Here is a 6,487-nt window from a genome sequence, read left to right on the forward strand (position 1 = left end):
CAAAGGAACGATACATTTACCACAGATAATGTTGTTTACATACGACAAAAAGGAGCGGACACAAAGGAACGATACATTTACCACAGATAATTTTGTTTACATACGACACAAAAGAACGATACATTTACCACAGATAATGTTGTTTACATACGACACAAAGGAACGATACATTTACCACAGATAATGTTGTTTACATACGACAAAAAGGAGCGGACACAAAGGAACGATACATTTACCACAGATAATGTTGTTTACATACGACACAAAGGAACGACACATTTACCACAGATAATGTTGTTTACATACAACACAAAGGAACGATACATTTACCACAGATAATGTTGTTTACATACGACAAAAAGGAACGATACATTTACCACAGATACTGTTGTTTACATACGACACAAAGGAACGATACATTTACCACAGCTAATGTTGTTTACATACGACACAAAGGAACGATACATTTACCACAGCTAATGTTGTTTACATACGACACAAAGGAACGATACATTTACCACAGATAATGTTGTTTACATACGACACAAAGGAACGATACATTTACCACAGATAATGTTGTTTACATACAACACAAAGAAACGACACATTTACCACAGATAATGTTGTTTACATACGACACAAAGGAACGACACATTTACCACAGATAATGTTGTTTACATACGACACTAAATACACACAATAAAAGATACTTAATTTTTTATTTAATTTTTTCACTCTCAAAAGTTTGATCGGCTGGGAAATAACTACAACGTGAACTACATTTGTTGATAAAAAAATGATGTAAGCGACCCCATAACACTCGGAGGAAGAATTATTTCTACTAGGGGAATCCTTATCGTGCCTCAGTGTAACAGCGAACCTGCTAGAGACAAAAATCAACTGAAAACGCGATCCGCATCTGGAGCGACAAATGAAAAATATCTTCGACATCACGATGCACATGCAGTAATGAATTACGACATGCTAGCGGTAGACTGTGTCACGTTAAATATGGATTGTTATACATTACATCGTGTGTATGTGATATGTTGTCATTTGATATGTGACAAAACATTCAGATTTCCGGACGATAAAAAGGTAAAGAGTTTCGACTGGTGAGCTGAAATAATCACGAGTGAAGGTGCATTTTTCAATCGGTTAAATGTTCAAGTGGCGTCCTTCACATATTAAATTTTAAAATGGACAGCGGTATCCTTTCACATGTTAAATGTGCATGTATTACACTCCCGTCCTTTCACGTGTTAAATGTGCATGTGTTACGCTGACGTCTTTCACATGTTAAATTATTGCGCGTGCCCTTTTTTTCGTGTGGAATGTTCGCATGGTGTTGGAATCATTTTTGTTCACGCGATACGGTGACGTGGAGCATCATTTCCTGTGACGTAGGCGACCTTTATGTGTTTGAATACTACCGGCGTTTGACAGTGATACCATTTTCAGATTGTGACGGTGATGTCTTTGATGGTTTAGAATGTTGGTGCGTTGTCCGATATGTGCAGTTATTATCTCCAGTGAGAGAGTAATCGTGTATTGGACGGAAAGCCTCGACAGTAACACAGCACAATTAGTTGTCATAAAGTTCGGTTTGATTGTAACCTGCAGGAATGAACCCGCTGTGTATTTTATAGCTGTAGTTAGTTGGATCAGATTGGCAAGCCTCATGATTTCGCGATAGATTAAACGCTTTTATTGTTGTTTTTATTTCGTTCTTGCGTTCTCGAATTGTTGTTTACAAAAACAATTTGAAAGGCCGTGTCGATCTTTAAAACCAACATGTCTATAGCCCATCGTTTCCCTAGTTGTCAGAATTTCACACGCTGTATTTATTTAGCGTGACAATGACATGTAAAAAACCCAACAAAACACTCGATATTAAAATGATGTCTGTCTGTTTGTCTTTACCCAAATTGAAATCACTCTACCGCGATGATAACAAATAACACACACAATGCACAAACAACCTTTCTTCAATTGCGACGCTGGCTTCCCTTGAGATGGAGTGGAAACTGCAAATACAAAACGAATATAAAACAAAAAACGACCGACTGAATCAGAATATGAAAAGTACAATGTGATGAAAAAGCATTGTTTTCCTGTCACAGAATAGCGTTATTTCAAAAGCTACAATGTTGATTTACGATATGATATAAAGTTTTATTGATTTTTAACCTAAAAAGATCGGCAGACACAGAGTTCGTGTAAAACCAGATGGTGTGTCCATCATTTCTCAAACACCGGAAATAAAAAGTGAGATGTAAAACGGGAGCCGGAAAAACGAAAAAACAACTTGGAGCCTACATTCATAGAAACTTTGAGAAATATCCATTCTTTCTTTTCAAGAAATAGCAATAACAAATTTCCAGAGTCAATACCAAGATGGTCGCCTGTCTGCCATATTTTTCAAGTCTGTCCGAATACCAAGAGCACACAGACCAAAGGGAACATTCATATGAAATTTGGGAAAGATCCATCAAGAACTCGTGATAGCAAATTTTGAAAGTGAAAATTCAAGATGACCACATGTCAGCCATTTTGTTCTTTTGATAAGAAAAAAGAAACAACTAGGGACCAATGGGCAAAGTGATAACAAATAATAATTGTTTAAAGCCAAGATTGCCACCTGTTGGCAAATAACTGGCTTTTCACAACCAATGACCAAGGCAAACTTGCGTATGAAATAGGAGAATGATCCACCAGACACTTTCCACGAAATATTGATAACAATCTATGACAGTCAAAAATCAAGATGGCTGCCTGTTAACCATCTTGTTTTTCCAATTATCCCAAAATGAATTATGCAAAAATAAGGACCAAGACAAATCAATGTATGGAATCTGAGAAGGTTTCATCAAACACTTCTCTAGAAATAGCGACAAGAAGAAATGAAATAGTACCAGCCCTGTTTACATGATACCAACAAAAACGATTTCTGAAAGGAGGAAACGATGTAAGATCTCCTTTTTATATAAAACGAAAAATAAGTTAACTCCAGATTTTTTAAATACTGTCCTACCGCATGCTGATACACCCATTACGAGACCAATTCGATTGTTTAATTCCCAACTATAGACCTTCCAGTACAAACTTTTCTACCTTCAACTCTTCGTGCTTGGAATGAACTGGACATTTCAGTTAGAATATTACCCACATTAAAGAGCTTTAAACACAACATGTCTTGCAATCAGTACCAGCCCCCTGTATATTTTAATTTTGGAGATCGGAAACTAAATGTAATTCATAATAAGACAGAAATGTAGTTCTTTGAAATATGATTTATTTTGGTCAAATTTTATAGAAGAGTATAACTGTGGTCATCCCTTTGAGAATGCTTATCACTTCTTTTTCAATTGTACAAGCTTTGGTCATCAGAGGCGAATATCATTTCAAACCCTAAATACAATGGATACCAATATAGATTATACGCTCGCTATCCTTCTTTGTGGACAGTGTAACTTTTCCGTAGACCTTAACGTGGGAATATTTAGAAACGTACATTTGTTCATCAAAAGCGGCGATAGATTTTCATTTTTATTTTTTTTTTAATAATTGTTAATGCAGATTTTTACCTCTAGGAATAAAGAGAACAATCTTAAAACCAAACTTGAAGGAAACATATTTCGTGTTTCCTCTTTCTTGCTTTTTGCTATTATGTTTGTCTTATATCATTTGTGGAGAGGACTAAAATAATGTTGTAATAACTTGTGCACAGTACGATTGCTTGTTTCTTTGCAATAAAAATGTTTAAATCATAACAATTTTAGCAAATACAAAAAAAAAAAAAAAAAAACAACAATTCTAGTGTAATCATTCTGTTAGCGAAACCTAAGGCGTCATCGACACATCAGTGAAAGGTTCGTAACAATGCTCCTTGATTTGCCTGTAGATGGAATCACAAAAAGGAAAGAAAGCACTTATTGTAATCATATTGAAAAGATATTGGAAATGATTGCTATAATGTGTAAGTTTGTATGCAATGTTATCGAAATCATATTGAAAGGATCCAGTGCAAGTAATTTTAGAGTAGAGTACGGCAAAACACCAGGTCCCTGCGAAACACTACATTTTAAATAATTTTTTCTTGATATTCTGTATGGTAAAATATATTATAAAATTTTAAAAATTTTATTCAATAAACTAAGGTTTAAGATTTCTACAGATGCCATAGGCAGTCAACAGTGGGTGAAGAGATCAACTGGAAAACACTCGATGTAGTATATGGCGCTCGGTTTGAATTCACACAGCGGGTCTAGCATTCAGTCAATGATAAGACCAACGAAAGAAAGTCTTCTCTTAAAAACGGCCCATTATCTGTATGGTCAAGCGTAAAATTGGGACCATCATACCTCGGGGTACTCTATTATGTCTGTGCCTTGTCCTATATTCCTGTATACTGAACTCCCCAACATACATAGTGAAGTAGTATTAGTTTTAGTATTATAGCTATGACATTCTTAACGGCCTGTCAACACATAAAGGTCATTAACGCCATCAACCGGTAAAACACACACCGTTCCAAAAAGGAAATAACATCAAACAAACTAAAAGGTAAAAGATGAATGCTAAAAAATTCAAATGGTTATATTATCGTAAAAGATTAAAATTGTAAGTTATAGTCTATAATATAGACCAACACTCTTTCAGATAACCTAGAATTTTATTCATCTCAAAAGTTTCAAAAAGGGTCTTTAGACTTGTAATGTTACGATAAAAAAATTCTCCAGAAGACAGAAGGTCAATGCAGTTAAATAAAAAATGTTTAACAGTGAATGGCTCATCACATCCTATGCACCGAGGGTTATCTTCAACATATATGAATGCGTAAGGTATATATGGCCAATCCGAAACGGGCCAGGACAACTTCGTCGCATAGTGAAGCAGACACATTGAAAGGTAATCAGGTTGACGTACGAGTGCTGACACGAGCGGTAAGTACCGTAATTAGTATGTCGTACAATCAATCAAATAATCAAATCTTTTATTCCTCATATTTGAGATTTACAAAAGAAAAATTAGACCAAAAAAAAGGGTTTTTACATTTGATCCGTCATTTTAGCGTGATGAGTCCGCACAGTTATCTTCTTAGTAAACACTTTACTTTCATGGCACATAATTATCAGACGTCCCTGTTATTGTGTATTTCATTTTGATAAAAATGTGTGAGCTGCACGTCTTACGAATTTAGCTCTCTCCATAAGAAATTGATGGTATTCTTCAACGTTTTCTAACATGTCTCTTGGAATAGGTTTTCCAAGAATTGTCCTGAGGAAATCCTCGTGCATGAGGTTATCTAAAGAGAGAAATAATGGTATACCATATTTGTCTATTATCAATGTCATATATACATCACGAATGTCCGCTGTATCCCGACAAACAGTTACATAATATAAAATAGGATCTATATAGGGCGTATTACATAGTCCACACTGCTCTTCTGACCACTTAGGGGAACACGTGACCATCTTACAGGCAAACTTGATTATTGAGAGATCTTTTGAAGTTTTTGGTATTTTCCACATTACACATGGAGTCGTATATGCGTTGTGTATGTCTCTATATCGCAGAAAATCTGGATCTTGTTCTAGTCTTTGGTTGAGGAGAGCGTCCTCAGTTTTCATTATTGCATTATTAACAACCCTTTACTATTTGAGTTTTGACGGAAAACTGTAGTTTCTTGTGTAATCTCGAAGAAACTGTTGCAAGTTATATTTGCACAGAATGGCCTATATGTCAGTTATATATCCTAGTTGGTTGGTCACTGGGCTTTGTAAGAACTGGTATAGCCGTCGAAGAAATATCCGTTTTGATAGAGTGTTGGACTGTGGATGTATTAAGGTAGACAGGAAGTTTAGTTTCCTTTTCGTACAGACACACGTGTGATGTATAGGGTATACAGGTAGCTTCGTTGTGAGGTACAATGTCTACTTAGTAGGATTTCTTTGTTATACACGTTGCCCTGGCTTCCTGAAAGCAGTGTTCGTTGACACCACTAATTTACACCCAGAGACGAAGCCGGGTTTGATTGAGACAAGGCGGTCGCCAAAGCGAAACGTTGAAATCTCGCCAAAGCAATATTATAAGGGAGATACTTCAATTTTCCGATACGAAATACTTCAGAAAGTGTAACGAAATGACGAAAAGTTAAAAATTGTGAGCTATTTTTTGTTTTTGTTTTTGTCAATCTTTTTGCTTTGGCGCCTCGTCAACTCTTGTTCGTCTCTTTTTGTGGAAACATCCACCAACCGGGGATTTGGAGAGCTTCCGCACACAGACGAAGTCGGTCCTGGGTATGGTGATGTACCAGGATTGAAGCTGATATCAACTGACACTGTTTGTCTGGGCCACTTATATATGTCAATATACTTAAAATTACGATATTACATGTCAGTTGTGAATTGTCCCCGGACTGATAGTTTTCATTGTAACCGGGGGCTTGATAATAACGACATTTTAAAATAACGGTATCGGT

The sequence above is a fragment of the Ylistrum balloti genome, unplaced genomic scaffold, assembly GCF_031769215.1.
Source record: "Ylistrum balloti isolate Yb309-2 unplaced genomic scaffold, AGI_CSIRO_Ybal_v1 Utg369874, whole genome shotgun sequence".
NCBI classification, from domain to species: domain Eukaryota; kingdom Metazoa; phylum Mollusca; class Bivalvia; order Pectinida; family Pectinidae; genus Ylistrum; species Ylistrum balloti.